The sequence below is a fragment of the Gavialis gangeticus genome, unplaced genomic scaffold (genome assembly GCF_001723915.1).
Source record: "Gavialis gangeticus isolate Ggan-Ray unplaced genomic scaffold, GavGan_comp1, whole genome shotgun sequence".
NCBI classification, from domain to species: Eukaryota; Metazoa; Chordata; order Crocodylia; family Gavialidae; genus Gavialis; species Gavialis gangeticus.
In genome coordinates this window covers 16,752,827-16,768,713 of record NW_017729019.1, presented here as the reverse complement: position 1 = coordinate 16,768,713, position 15,887 = coordinate 16,752,827, and the positions used below count along the sequence as shown (strand labels likewise).

At 48.7% G+C, this 15,887-nt stretch overlaps 1 protein-coding gene across 1 annotated transcript in view; it reads left to right on the top strand.

The window, feature by feature from the left end:
- The first annotated feature begins 2,773 nt into the window (after positions 1-2,773).
- Positions 2,774-15,887, top strand: part of CCND3 (cyclin D3) — a 68,888-nt gene continuing 55,774 nt past the window's right edge. Inside the window, exon 1 of the mRNA XM_019514250.1 lies at positions 2,774-2,975. The gene's annotated coding sequence lies outside the window, so the exon portion shown is untranslated. The remainder of the gene's footprint in view (positions 2,976-15,887) is intronic.

Genomic DNA, 15,887 nt, shown 5'->3' with positions numbered 1-15,887 from the left:
TGCGATGGCCATTTTAGATCTCTGGCCGCCTATATAAACAGAGCAGTTCGCTGCTGGCAGGCCAGGCACAAGCATCACTTGGCTGCAAGGTTGCAGCCTAGAGGGAAGGGCAGGAGCTTGAGGGGGTGCTTTGGAGACTCCTGGTCCTGGGCATGACCTAAAACTGCACCCTGCCAGGAGTGGGTGGCCTGGTGGGGCTCTCAGTGGTGCGGAAGCCCCCAGAAAATGCCAGGCCACTTACCACCCTGGTGAAAGGTGGGTTGGGGCACCTTAATAACCCCAGCTCCCTCACCCAGGTGAGTTACCCCATGGTAGGACCAAGAAGGCGGACCCAGGTTAGAGAGTGGGCTATAGACTCAGAAGCTTGACTTAGAATACCCTCGACTGGTCAGTGCTGGGGCCAGGACCAGAATGGTTAAAAGGGGCCAGGGGCCCGCTGCGAGGGTTGCCCAGAGCTGAGGTCCTGGGGTTTCTGACTGGCCTTGGAGGTGAGGTCAGGGCCTGTGTGGCCAAAGGTCCCAGGGGGATCACACCCAAGAGGGGAAACAGTTCAGGGAGCTAGGCAGCCCAGAATGAGGGTGGAGTAAGCCACCTGATTGGAGGGATCTGGTTGGAGTTTGGATTGGAGGATTCTGGGGCCCAGTGTAGGGCTGGTGATGTTAACAACTGTGGATGCCATCTGCGAGGCTTGGGCTGCAGTGTAGGGGAGGAATGGAGCTGCAGATAGTGCCTCCTGGCATCGGGGCAAGAAATGGGCAGCCTCCCACCTAATCAATATCATAATTATCTATCATCCAGGCATGGCAGGCGAGGAGGTGAGCAGTTGGTCCAGAAACAGGTGGGTGGGCCATTGGTAGACTGGCCCTGAGAAACCCCCTTGTTACAGGGGACATGGCTTATGAGGAGAGGCTGAGGGAACTGGGTTTATTTAGTCTGCAGAAGAGAAGACTGACAGGGTTTAATAGCAGCCTTCAACTCCCTGCAGGGGGGTTGCAAAGAGGATGGAGCTGGACTGATCTCAGTGGTGGCAGATGACAAAACAAGGAGCAATGGGCTCAAGTTGCAACAAGGGAAGTTTAGATTAGATGTTAGGAAAAATTTTCTCACTAGGAGGGTAGTAAAGCCCTGGAACAGGTTACCCAGGGAGGTGGTGGACTCTCCATCCTTAGAAGTTTTCAAGACCTGGCTAGACAAAGCTTTGGCTGGGATGATGTGGTTGGGGCTGGTCCTGCTTTGAGCAGGGGGTTGGACTAGATGTGACCTCCTGAGGTCCCTTCCAACCTGAATTTTCTATGATTCCTACTAATCTCTCCACAGGTGTTTAAAGACCCTCCCCATCATTTTTAATGGGCTTGATGTTCCACTATGCAAACTATCTTTTTTTCTGCAGTAGAGCTGTCTGTTTGCTGCTCCTGGTCATGTCAGCCTCCTATTTCACAGCCCCTACAGACTCTTTTCAGCTCTAGGTAAATACCTTAACTCAGGCGTGGTCCTATTAACTTGGGTGTAAAAAGAAACTGATAGTGAAATATTGGAGGTGCTGTTTAGATGCTCAAGACAGCTAGATTTTGTTTTATGAATCTGACTGAGACACATTTAACTATAATGCCTAGGGCACTAGCGACAATATCTTCTTTGACTATTTTGATGATTTTTGCCTAATTTGATGGGGGGGGTGCTTAAACTAGTACATAATCTAGCAAATCACTGCACGTTCCAATGGTTATATTTGTTTTTGCTTTGATCTTAAACTGAATAATGTTGTGCTAGCACCCTAGTATATTAATCAAGCTTCTAGTTTCTCTTTAGCTGGAGAAAAAACGATGTGTTGTGTTATCTGTGATGGTGTGCAACACAATCGATGTCTCCCTTTTCAAAATCGCAGATCCACCCATGTCTATTTTATGCAGGACAGGGTAGCACCAATGCTGCTGCTGAGCCCTGCTGATTCCATCTCTTCTGTTGTACTGTGACCACACATTCAACTTTATCTCTTTACCACCATCACTGCCACAGCAAACTGCCTGGCATTCATACAATCTGCAAAAATCTTTTGGATCCTTCACAGTGCAGACAAAGACAGGGGAATCGCCCTCTTCTAGCCTATAAGACCATACATTCCCCTCCACTGTTTCAACTAGATACTGTCTTCTGAACTACCTAAAATGTGGTGCAGGGGCACTATGTGCTGATCATCAGTTGCCACATAACCCCTCCCCAAGTCAGCTAAGTTTCAACAGTTGGTAGTGTTGTTTCGGGCATGACGTCCCGTTGGTAGCGTTGATTCAGGCATGACGTCCTTGCTGTAAGGATTTGGACATGATGTCCTTGCTGTACTAAGAAGCGTCATGGGATCTCTGATAGTCGTGGCTGGTCGGGATCTCTGTCTCAGCCAAAAAACGGTGCTGCTGAGTTTGTCCCCCAACAGGAAAAAAGTTTGCATCTACAAAGGATGCCTCTTAATCTCACGTGAAGAGTCTAAGTCGCTTGTTAGGGCTTATCTAATGAGGGGAACATCTCAGATTTGTCTCTTAGTAAGCAGTGTGCTTTTAGTGGAGTTTAATTTCGCTTCTCTCGGGTGTTCACATCTTTTGATCTCAATTTTGGCAAACATGAGAAAGTCAGTTACGTGCTTCAGAAGCTAAAGAACAGGAAACCCCCCCTCCTGCAGCGCCCACCCCTTGTTTCCTGTTTAAGTACATGTGTGGGAGAGAGAGAGCATCATAGAGACCAATAACTGTGTTAAAAAAAAAAAAAACAACAAAGAATGTAAACAACAGCTGCCACGCTGGAAATTAAAGGTCCTGATCTCACTTGTTTCAGATCGTAACACAGCTTCCACCCGGCTCTGGCTAAAGCAGCAATGGCACCGCAAGTAGTAACATACGGAAAAAGAAGGGGGTGGAGTAGGAGAAAGCTGGGATTGCTCACAGGAAAAACATCCGGAGAAGTCAATCTGTTGATCATCAAGAAAGGTAGGAAGCTAATGTGGTCGCTTTATCACTGTAAAAGTGTACTTTGAAACAGAGTGAGAGAGAGAAAGATCTCATGTCAGCTTAGGCAACCAGCAAAACGTGATTGAAGAAAGGCAGGTTGAATATAATTATACTGAAAAACCTGGGGATACTGTGAAGTGGTTACTTGTGATTGGATGATTGCTTGTTAAAGATAGAGATCGCTGCAGAGTTTGAAGTGTGTGTGAATTCCCTTGTGCAAATAGTGACAGAACGGGCAGAGCAGTGACGCAGTAATTTCTCCACCAAAGGCAGGTGTGCACGTCTGCCCAAAAGTGCTGGAGCAAAGGTGTGACAGGTTTTCTGTCTGTTAGCTGGCTAACATGAGATGTCTGTTGTCTTGCCAAAGGCACAGGGTCTGATTTTTCTGAGCCCCTGCAGCTTCCTCCTGGAGATACGGGAACTCAGCACGTCTGAAAACCTGCATCCTTATGAGTACAGATTGCAGGGGGCTGTGAATGCGGACTTGAGACAGCGCTTGAAACTGGTAGCTTAGGATAGGATCTGCTGGCGAACCTTGCCATGACCCTGACCCAGTGCGACTGAGTGAAAATTGGAGTGAGAGCTTTAGCTGGTCTGCGTCAAAACCCCCCCAGCACACTGCTATTGCCCATAGCTAAGCAATGGGTCAGGTTTAACCAAAAACATCTGTAAGAGCAGAAGCTGAATCTCAAACCACAAGGAAACATGGCTTCTTCCTTCCTTCCAGTAGCTCTGCATACCTGAGTTCATACGCACACCTTGGTACTTAGCTGTCACATCAGGCATCAGCATAGCCTGTCAGAATCCATGCCAGCAGCTTAGTGTACTCATTATCCACCTATCACCTGACATAGCTGGCACCTACTAGTAATACGGCACATGTAAATCTCCAGGGAAAGAATGGCACATCTCATGGGTGTCACAAATGAACTCACTATGTGTCTTATTTTTTATCAGCCTAGAATTTGTCTGTTATGAGGCTCAGGGCAGGACTGAATGGGCTACATGACTGTGGACGAGCAGAAGCAGTAAAGGCTGAGTGGGCATGTGAGCACCCAGCAAGAGATCAGAGTACTGAACAATGGTAGCACTTTGTTGATGTAATGTATCAGCAGCCACCAAGTCTAGGAGAAGTCCCCCCGCAAAAGCCAGCCAGCTTGGAGGTTCAGGACTAGAACCTCAAACTTCCCAGGCAATAGGAAGTGCTTGCAAAGGAGAAGCAGGTAGAAGCACAGCATGGGAGTGTAGTGTTGTGGTTAAAGCAAGGAGCCCTGTGCAAGTCTGCTAGGTCTTATTTTGGTTCTACCTGACATCACCGAGTGAATTATTGGCAATGTTCCCTGTGCCTCAGCTTCCCGTTTTGTGCGCTGGAAAGCATGAGCTAACTTCACAATGGGTCTAAGTTACACTCGTCTGAAAGACATGATGTACGTGCCATTATTATTGCTATTGCTGTTTGTTTTATTTGATGAGGCTATAGGAATCGCAATGTCTGACCAGAGCACTAGTTTCCTCCAGTCTGATGCCTTGCTTTGAACTGTGTGCAATATCTAATATTTCAGAGGTAGTTCCAGCCAATGTAGGGCTCGAGCAGTCCTGTGACTCAAAGCTAAGCCGTGCTGCGGTGCTTGTGAAGAAGCATAGGGACGGAGCTGAGTAATAGATTCTGCTGGACACCTTGGTGACTAAAGCAAGACTTGGGCAGAATTGTTGAGCCCAGGTCCAAGCTTGCATTTCAGACAACCCTGCTCAGCTGCCTCGTCCCCTCCACTGGCACCTTTCATTTGTGATTGAAGAGGCCATCACTGCCCAGGTCTGAGCAGCTCCCTCCTAAGCTGATTGAAACCCAGAAACCAGGCATTCCTCCACCTCCATCTCCTGAAGCAGCAATGCTGCCCTCCTTTGAATATTATCTTAGTGGCTGGAGGCTTGTCCAGGAAGAGGGATAGCAGGGTTCCCTCCTCAGCCTGGGTATGTTCAAACCTGTTACCTAGAAGCCTGCCCTAACCACCAGGCTAAGGCATAGTAACAGTCGGGGCGGGGAGATGTCACCCACCCCTCTATTCCAGCTGTGCCATTGTGCAAACAAGAATTCCTGGTTCCTTGGGCCAGGAAGAGAGTGCACAAAGGGACTGTGGTGGTTCGGACACTCATTTGGGAGCGGGGAGACCTGGATCCCAGCTCCAGTGCTCAAGACAGCCCATGCTTTTTACCAGTGACCACTTGGTGTAAGAGAGACAGACAGTCCTGAGAAGGCTCAGGGGATGATTTCAGGCAGCAGATCCCTGCAGATTCCTGCAGTTCCTGAGAGAGGCACCTCAGCTGCAGACAGGGCAGGATGATGTTTCAGATGCCCTCCTAGCCTCCTCCTTCTAAGCCTGCAGACTAATTTAGATCCATTCCCAGCTGCCCCAACTCTCTGTATCAGGAGCCTTGACACCTCACACAGGACTAGATGGGTTCCAGTTTTGGGCTTTATGGCACTGAACTTGCAGGTGCTTGAGTCCTTTGCTGGATCTGGTCCTGAGTCCTGGTTTGGAAAGTTCAGAAGGGAAATCAGTTATGAATAACTGTTCCAAACCATTGCCCTGCTTCTGTTACTGGTACGGAGACATTTGCTTGGCAAAAGGCAAAAAAAAGGAGACTGTCTTGACCCTATTCTACATGGATCCTATTCACCTAGAATCCCTTGTGTAATTAAAAAAAAAATGAAGCGGCAACTCCATTACTGCCCTGAGAGAATGCCTTAAAAGTAACAGAAGCTGACACTTAATACACATGCCAAACGAGCCATGCATCAGAGACTCACAAAGCACTTTTCAAGCATCAAGTAAAAGAGCCGACAGTTAACAAGGCTCAAGAGAATTTGGGATTCCTGGCACTTCATGACGTAACTACACCCTTTCTCTCTCTCCCTCCGTCTGCATTAGGACCCAGGAGTCCTGACTCTCACTCCTTAGTCACATCACTAGACATACTGCCTCTCTTACGGTGATAACCACAGGTCTGTGTAGAATGGATTCCTACCAAAACACACAATATGAGTGGATCTGCATCACGGGGAGCATTACAAAGAGCTGTGTCTAGGAAAATACCCAGCTTTTCTTGGTGCTCCATCTGGCTCTCCAGGCTCAGACTTTGGCCTAGATGCACTGTGCCAGCTCTTGCTGAATGACCATGCCATGCCGAGTAAGCTAATGGGCAGCTCACGCTTGATTTTGGCAGGTCGGCTTTCTCTCCACCGAATGTTTGCAGAACCCAGAAGCTGAGCTGCGTGCTCCTGGCCTGTGTATTTTCCTTGACACTTCTGGCCTTTTTTACCTTGATGACCTCTCTTGCCTGCCAAGAGAACAGGGCTTGCAGCTCCTTCCAACTGTTGTGGCCCTGAAATTCTGACCAGTAACGGGGGAGAGAGCAGGAGGCTGGGCAGTGTAACCAGATGCTTACCTAGGGTCCTGTGCCAGCGTTATCAGCTCATGGTAGTACTCTAGGGCCTGTCTCCAAACCCCACCCTCCTTCTTCAGCTGCCAACACCAGCTGCAAGGACATTGATAAAGCCAAAACATGCACCCGCTGGTGTCTCCCTGCACACATGGTTACATAAGAGCATATGTTCGAACTAGCACCACCGCTCTGCCATACTAACCATCTTGCACACGCATCCACTCATCTAGACGGGCACCTACAATTCTCCCAGGCACCCCGAAGCACACAGTCTCCTTTCTTGTGCTCCTTCCATGCAACGGGGGCTCCTGCAAGCCGTGCTCTTTAAGCGGCAGTTGAAATGCAGGGTCCCTGCTCCTTGTGCTGACAGCGTGTCCTGTCCCTTGGATGCCCCGCTCTGGGAGGTGTCACTCTCCAGTGCAAGGGTTCCCCTGCCCCGCTGTGCCTCTTCACTTCCCGTGCTGCAATACTTTGTTTCTTCACTAGGAGGAACTCTTGGGCAAAGAACTTGGGATTTCACAGGTGATACCAACCCAGGGGGTGTGAAGGCTGTTGCTCTGCTCTCTGGCTGTAGGCTGGCATTCTGTTCCCAAGTTACCTTCCAGTCCGGATTCAGGAAACAGGCCTTGCTGAAATGAGGCCTGTACATTTTTTTAGATCACAGTAGTTTTCATTGGCATGAGTTCAGGGAGCAGGGAAACCCTGAAAACAGATGTGAAAGGAGGACAGAAGGCAGAACAATGGCCTAGGACTTGGGAAACCTTGATTCTGGTCCTAGCTCTGTCTCTGGCCTGCCAGGTGACCTTGAGCAAGTCATTTTACTGCTCTGTACCTCAGTGTCCACATCTGTAAAATGGGCACAGTGCTACTGACCTTGTTTGTAAAGTGCTTTGAGATCCACCTATGAAAAGTGCTATGCGAGTGCTAGAGGCTGTTGAGAGTTGCTAGTGGCTAAGGAGCCCTGGGAAGATTGTGCCAAGCTGTGTGTCATGGGTGGGCTGCCCGTGTCTTGCCTGCAGATAGCCAGTGTTATGGAGATTAGTAGATAATTACAGTTATAGGTACAATTATCCTTTCAATAGTGCGGTGAGAAGCAAAGCTAATTCCTGCTTCATGGCCTGAGATGGGGGACAGGGAGAGACTTTCCAGATGAGCAGGTTACTCCAGCTTTGCCCACGAGAAGGGATAGCATGGCAGAGTCAGGGTGTTCCTGGGGTAGTGAACAGGGCATGTGATGAGCGGACTTGAGTACCTGCTATCCCCAGGAACATGTTTAAAGGAAAATCGATCCTATTCAGGAGATCTCCGGTGATTCCAAGCTTCATGGCTAGCAAGGTTTTTTTTCCCCCTGCTACGAATGCTTCATTCGGTTTCTGCATTTTCTCCCATCTTCCCCTGAAGCTGTGGACATTGGCTGCAGCTCTGTGTGGAAACATGGCTGGGTTGCACTGGTACTTCTTCCAGTACTTAGAAACCTTGCAGATAGTTGTGGATGGGGCCTATTCGGGGTCAGATCAATTGCCAGATTTGGGATCAGGAAGGAATTTGTCCCTCGATCAAATTAGCAAGGCCCATGGGTATTTCGCCTTTCTCTGTAGCGCACAGTGTTTAGCCTCCCTGAGATCTGCTGAGCACATTTTAACCAGACACATCAAGACTAGATACCTGTATGGAATACATGCTTTAGGCCGGGGATGTCAAAGATATGCCCTGCAGGCCAGATCCTGCCAACAGAGCACTATCGTCCAGGCCCTAGTGCTGCAACCAGCTTTGTGCATCACATGCAGCATGCTCTGCTCTCCTTGAAGCACCACTTTCTTAAAGCCCTTCCTTTCTTTCCTTTTGTTTTGGTCCATGCGAGCACAGCGTATTAGGCTCGCTTTGACCAGACAGGTTGCCTTTTATTTCTGCAGCATCTGGATGAGGCAGGTTAAATCTATCTCTGCTGCCCCCCTCAGTTCCCTCTCTCCTTACCAAAAAACCTACCAAAAGGTCGACATCTTTTGTCACTAGAGGGCAGATTGTTACCAGGATGGTTGACTTGCAGATGTCTTCTGAGGTGTTACGCAGGCAAAGAATAACCCTCCAGACTTAAAAACCCAGAAAAAAAAACATTCTTCAGCCATTAGCTACTGAAAAGCAGGAGTTGGTTTTTTTTAAACAAACGCAGGAGTTTCCAAACTGGATCAGACCAGCAATTACCTAGTCCTGTCTGTATCGTGCTGCTGGAAAAGTGGCCGGTATTCAACATTCAGTGCGCGCTGATGGAATAACCTGCACAAAAAGACGTTCTCCTTCTCATGCTGCCCATTGGTGGGTGGTTTATGCCCTGGATAGCCATATAGTCAATATTTTTAGAATAGTTCTATTCAATGTGACTCTGGATGCCATCATTATTCATGTAAGTAACTGCCTGTTTAAACCTGCTAAACTGCTATCTTCACTAATAGCTTGACTGGGTTTACTATCCCTCTGAAGATGCAGTCCCAGTGTGATGCCCTGGCAAAAAGGGCTAAGACGGTATTTGAATATAGCAACAATGAAATACCAAGCAGAAATAAGGAGGTGATAATAACAGCCTAGTTCACATTGGTGAGACCATTCCTGCCATTTGATGTCCAATTCTGGTGTCTAATTCCCTTTTAAAAAGATATGGACAAAGTATAGGCGATCCAGAGAAGAGCTTTAAGAATGGGCTGTGGTCTGAGTAACACCACTTTACAATGAATGCATGAAGGAGTTTGCTCTCTCAAGCTTATCCAAGATTGAGGCAATTTAATTGCAATTCTGTAAATAACTACCCAGAGAGAAGGTATTTTGTATTAGAGGGCTGTTTAATCTTGCAGACCACAGCATAACAGGATCCGATTGCTGGAAGTGTAGGTCAGCAAAGTTCAAACTGGAAAGATGCACATTTTTAACAGGGAACATAACTAATCGTGGGAACAGCTTCCCATAGGGCCAGTCAGTTCTTCGTCTCTCAGACCAAACATGAAGCATCACTCTAAAAGGTTCTGCTCAGGTTCAACCACAAGTCTCTGGACTGGAGGCAGGAATGGCTGGGTGAGGTTTTATGGCTGGTGTTATGTAGGAGGCGATGGTGAGGTAGGTGTTTGTCTTTCAGATGAAAAACCAAGACAGGGAGGTTAAGTGACTTTCCCAAGATCATAGAGGCAATCAGTGTCAGCATGAGGACTTGCACTCTTCTTGTCCTAGTTCTTAGTCCTGGGCTCAACCCTGGCCTCCCCCTTATTTGCTGCTGAGGCAACAGAGCTCCAAGATTTCTTAACTGTTTCATTCCATTCACACACGACCCGTTGTAAAATCCCAGCCGCGCATACGCCCAAATCGGACATTCAGGGAACACCTGTCCAGTTGAAAATGGTTCTGAGGATATTTCTGTTTGTGGGACCTTTTTGAGTCTAACACCAGGTTAGAAGCACTTCATGTCTATTCTGTTGAAAGCACGTGGCTCCAATTTTGACTCACAGTGCCATGTCTAATCAACCAGGCATGCAGACCCACAGCTACAGGCCGCCCTGCGTTTTGCTGCCGAGAACTATTACAGATCACTGGTCAGCTGGCCCTGCCTCATCAGTGACTCAGTGAGATTTTTGTTCTGTTCTGTTCAGTTCTCTCTCTTCATCTGCTTGCAGCTCTGGGGTCTGAAGGTTAATAAGATCAGCTATCCTGGGAAAGAAAGCATATGGTCACTGGTAAGACCAAGGTTTTTCTTCCTGGAAAGGCAAAGGGAGGTGGAGTTCTGGATCTTCTCGGAGAATACATCATAGAGAGAGCTGGGTGATGCTAGTGGCAAAAAGGGTCCACCCATCACATTCTTCACACTAGTATGGGGAAGTATGGGTCTCCATTCTGTCTTGCCCTTCAACTGGAAAATATTTTGCTGTTAATACCACATTAAAGAATATTTCTGATCTTCAGCCTCCCTGTCCTCCTCCTATCTCTCAAGAGAAGACCTAAGAGGGGATTTAATAGCAGGCTTCAACTCCCTGATGGGTATTTCCAAAGAGGATGGAGCTGGACTGTTCTCAGTGGGGGCAGATGACTGAACAAGGAGCAATGGGCTCAAGTTGCAGCAAGGGAAGCTTAGATTAGATATTAGGAAGAACTTTCTCACTAGGAGGGTAGTAAAACACTGCAACAGGCTACGCAGAGGTTGTGGACTCTTCATCCTTGAAGGTTTTTAAGATGCGGCTTAACAAAACCCTGTCTGGAATGATCTAGTTGGGGCCGATCCTGCTTTGAGCAGGAGGTTGGACTAGATGTGACCTCCTGAGGTCCTTCCAATCCTAATTTCCTATGATTCTGCCTTTCACCCCTTTCTTGGGCAGGGTCCCTCCAGGACATTTTGCCAGAAGGCTCAGGCACTTCACTGCTGCAGTGTTTTACCCACTGGTCTGAGCATCCTCACAAGTTATACCAGGTACCTTGTAACCAGGACTTCTCACAGGGATTCCAGTGGAATGGGAGATACAGCACAGAACACATAGCCACGAGTGAAGCATCGCTAGTCTTTTGACCAAGGCTTTCTTTTGCCATGTCAATAGCTGATGGCAAATACCATCGCCTGGGGCATTTAAAACAAGACTAGAAAAAGCCTTAAAGAACAGACTGCTTAGAGCAGGCCTGCACTGCCCCCAGGATGCATGGACCATAGATTATCAACTTCTGAGGTCCTTCAGGGTAACAGCAACTCTGCATGTTGCGTCCTATACAGTAGTGAGTGTGCTGCTGCTTTATAATAATGGAGCAGATGACACAATAAAGTCATTTCTGGTTCATTTCTCAGTGTGCTCCAGCCATGGCCTCCAGGGTAGTGATCCCGACACCTGATCTGGGGTGCACTGCCAGCCTCCCAAGTCTCCACATACCCCCAGCTGGCAAAGATCCCCATCCTCATCTTCTCAGCAGTTAACATAGCCTTCACTTCCCTCACAAGCAGCAATAACATGAAAGAGGAAGCTGAGCTCAAGGACATGCTCTGTTAACAGCTCCTGGACCCAGCATTTAGAGTCAGAGGAGACATCTGGGCTCAGAAACCCAAAATGCTTTCTCCTCTTTAGTGCAGATTGACTGCTGTATGCAGAATTTTACCCCTCCTTCCGCACCCCCCCTCCACCCTCCGAGCTAGGAGCTCCGAGGCACAAGGCTCACCTGATTTGTCCCCCAGGTCTCTCCTCCTAATGCACCATGACCAGAAATGTGTCTGCACCACAAGCCTCAGCACCAGGGCTAATGCCATCCGTGCTGAAGCTAGTCAGCTGCAGGGTCATACAGTGACCCCTTTGTAGCAATGCTGGTGGTGGGGACTGTGTCACCCTGGCTCTAGATTCAAACCCTCCCAAATTCAGGATCCACCATTTGGGCATTTTCTTGAGCGTGAAGCGGCAAATGCAATTGAATTAACCCCGTGTTTGCTGAACTGAACCCCAAATCATCCAGGGTGAGTAAATGTGAAAGTGACTTTGCTACCCCAGTGCCCCACTTGAGTCACGAAAGAGGACCGTGCCTTCAGAGCACCAGTGAAAGCGCTGCAGCACAAGGTGGGCATCCTCTCCCTGATAAACCTGGAAGCGGGGCTCACAGGAGGACAGGATGATGCCTGCCTCCTTTCATGCCTGTGCCAGTTGTGCCCCTCCTTCTGTGGCTAGCAGCTTGCCAGAGGAAGCCATAGCTGCTTCGGAGCCTGAGCCACAGTGGTGCTCAGAATGTGCCTTTGATCACTTTGCAAAGAGCAAGGTGTTGCTGGCCCTGTACGGTGACAGTCTTCCTCCTGAGGCCCAGCATCGACGGTGCTCTGACAGAAGAGGCCACTTATCTCTCAGCACTTTACCACATTAGGGTTTCTTGCCGCTGTCTTTGACAAGCATCTAAATTATCTTCAGGAAACCACATGGCGGGTGTTGCCTTAGCAGGGTGTCGGGTGGGGGAGGGAATCCTGCTTCTCCAGCCTGAGCGTCCCCGGGAAATATAGCTAGGTGCAGGCTGCAGGGGACCTGATTTGGGGAAGAGATTTAGAGCGCTCTACCTGAGTAGAGCACAACTGTCTGCTATTCCCGTGTAAGAAGTGTCAAATTAGCAGGACTGGAGCAGCATAAGTAATTCCCCCAGCAGCCTCTGGGATGCGCTGTGTGTGGTGTAGACTGGCTGGTACTTCAAGCCAGATCTTTCTGTAACTTAGAAGCATGCTAGTCAGCTAGTGGGAAAACCTCCCCTAATAAAGTGCTTGAAGGCTGATCCCTGAGGGCACCTTGCTGAACTTTTGTTTAAGCCCCGGACTGCTGGAAGACTGCATGTTGCATCAGTAAGCTGAACTCCAAGACCATGTGCTTTCAGTTCCACATGGGAGCGAGACTCTCACAAATTGAATCCAGAGATTTTATTAGCTATTGGAGATGCTTTTGGTGCAGGTGGGTGAACCCCAAAGAGTTCAGAAAATTGGCATGGGGATGAGCAGAGCTGGGTGCTATTCCTACCTCTGCCACTGACCATGTGTAGTGGGCTTGGGTGAGTCACTTCATCTGTCTACACTGCTGTTTTTCCTGATCCATGCAATGTGTGAAGGCCTCTGAACAGTATGAGTGAAAAAAAGCTAAGTTTTATTGCATCTGCAGACCAGCACTGATGTTCCTAGCAGCTGTCTGGTTTTTCCCAGCTGCAGGCTGGAAAGGCAGAGGCAAGATATAAAGTCTCACAATGCCATGAACTCATCAACAGTTCTAAACATGAGTGTATCGACTTGAGGCCTCAGGTTTGGGCTAATTCTTAGAAAATCAAATCCAGCTCCCCTGTCCCCACCCTTGGGTGCAATCTGAATTTTCACCAATGAGGTACCAAATGATGAAAGATCCCAAAAACGGACAACTGTACTTTATGCATTCAAATCAGGAAAGGATCTTCACAGAGGAAGGAGACTCCCGATGAAAAAACCTAATGCAGGGTGTTCAAAAAGTCACTCGAGCATGAATACTGTCCCTTTAGCACCTTTTTTCCCGGAGGCTGATCTCCAACAGACCTCATTGATTTTAGTGGGAGAGTTGGTTGAACAGATCCTCTGAAAATCAATATGTAGCTGTCTATGAAGTGCCCTCCATGTTACAGCGAGTGTCTACTTAAATAGAAGTCAGACTTCTAAATGCCTAAATACCTTTGTGGCTTTGACCTTGATTCATGGGGGGGAGCCTCTGCTTATTAAACGTCTTGGAGAGACATTTGGACTGGCTGACTGCCTGTGTTAGTGGCAGATGTTTGGGTCAGGACCAAAGCAGGAGTAAAGAACAGGAGCCAGACATGGGACACAATGGACAGCATGTATAGCTCACAGGAGCCAAATGAAGGAGAGAATAAAGAGGCCATGAATCCTCTTCTCTGGGCAGGGACCAGAGCAGAGCTCTCAAGCTGGCTGGAAGGGGACAGAGTGTCAGTGGTGTGTAACCAGGTCCCCAAGTCACTCAGAGAAGCCCAAGAAGGCCCCTCTTGTGATGCTGAGAGTTAATTTTCATGGGTAGCTGTTACACGTGGCATTTACAGACCAGAAAGGCGATTCCTTGTTTGGCTTCACAGAGAGGCCATGTCTCATTCAGCCCTGGCGGTCTGTCAGCCACAGTCTTCTCCCACTGGCTACCAATGACCTTGGAAAAACCCCTTGTTCCTGGGACAAGGAGAAGTCATAGACTGGAAGGGACTTCAGCCCCCTGCACGAGTGCTGTAATGCAGGAATGTTGCTCCTAAATCATCTCTGTCCAAAGCTAATCTAACCTCTTCTTGAAATCCAAGTTTCCCTTCATTTCAGTAATAGTTTCCCCACAGTTCTCCATGAAGAGACCTTGGTTTTAACATACCTGCTCCTTACCTGCTCCCTACCTCACACACACCCCCACAAGGGGAAAAGGAGGCTTCAGCCTCAAGGACATAGCATGAAATAAGTCCAAGACATGGAACAGCTTCTTTTTATCCCACAATTATTCAGGGCCTTTTTTTCTCAGTCATCTTCATTCACTACCTAATCCAAAGCCTCTTGAAGTAAGACCCTTGAGTCATTTTAGGGTCTACAAGGAAACCTGAATCCAATCCGCTCTGAAACCTGGGATCGTTCCAAACTCAGAGTTTAATGCCATGGCCTCAGACCCCTTTTGCACTTATTAGCCAGGCCGGCAGGGTTTTTGCTATTAGCGGGACTTCAGAAACAGCAGAAAGATGGAGAGACACAAACAGACGGGCAGAGATAGGGGCCGGTGGCAGCTGTTCAGGATATGCTGCTGATTCTGTGTAGCCCATCTCCCACCCCTTTTGGAAATGGACAGTAAAAAGAGAGAGAAATAGCAACTGATAAAGCCTCACACTGACAAGCAGCTCTGCTCCAAGCAAGCTGCGACCCACAGCCTGTCTCTGGGGATCTGCACCAGCTGGGAGACAATGATAGGCTTCATTGCTCGCTCTGTCTGTTCACCCTCCCAGCTCTGGGGATGGCGACGGATATAATCTCCTTTCCTTCCTCCGTCCCTCCCCTCCTCCCTTATGTCTCTGTTTCTTCCTCTCAAGGTCTCTTTAACCCCTGTTAACTCGCTCCAGCAGATTTAGCAACAGTCCTCGGCCTGGTCGGGTGACTGACCCAACCACTCCCCGCACACAGACACTTGGCCTTGGTGTCCTGGAGACTCTGCTGGGAGGGGCCGGGCTGGCCAGGTTTCTGGGAAATCCCATGGTCATGCTAAGGGAGAATTTAAAACAGTTAAAATAAGGTAAAAAGATGTGTAGGTAGAAGCTAGGGGCACTGGGATAGGATGAGACAGGGAGCATGGAGCGCTTCCTACAGTGCAGGCAGACCCCCGCAGAGCAAGAGCTGGTGCTACTCGAAGATGGGGCTCTGCATCTGTGCCGGAGCCTGGCTGTGAGGGGCTTCCTCAGCCTGGACGCAGTAGTGTCTCCGTTGGCTGACACCAGCAGAGGGTTCCCTGGGGCTGTGGCAGATAACAGGACTTGTGCCAGGGTCAGATGAGAGACAGGGGTCCCTCAAGTTGGGATTGAGGGGTCAGGCAAGGAGGAGAGTACAGTCAGTCACCCACCCTGGCGATCTTCAAAAAGCATCTTGATGCCCATCTTGCTGGGGTCATCTGATCCAAGCAGTCTTTCCTTCCCAAGTGCAGGGGGGCTGGATCCGATGATCTGCAAGGTCCCTTCCAGCCCCTAACATCTATGAAACTACGAGACTCCCTATGTGCTACAGTTATGGGGGAGAATCCCTTAGGCTAGGAATAACTGGATCTTCATCGACATCAAATGAGGAGAAGGGTTGGGAATAATGGCGTCTGTGCCGGGATCAGATGAAAGAAAGGGGTCCCTTAGGCTGAGACTGAGGGATCAGGCAAGGAGAAGAGTCCCTAAGGCTGTTATGGGGTCTATGCTACCATTGTGGAAGAGAATCCC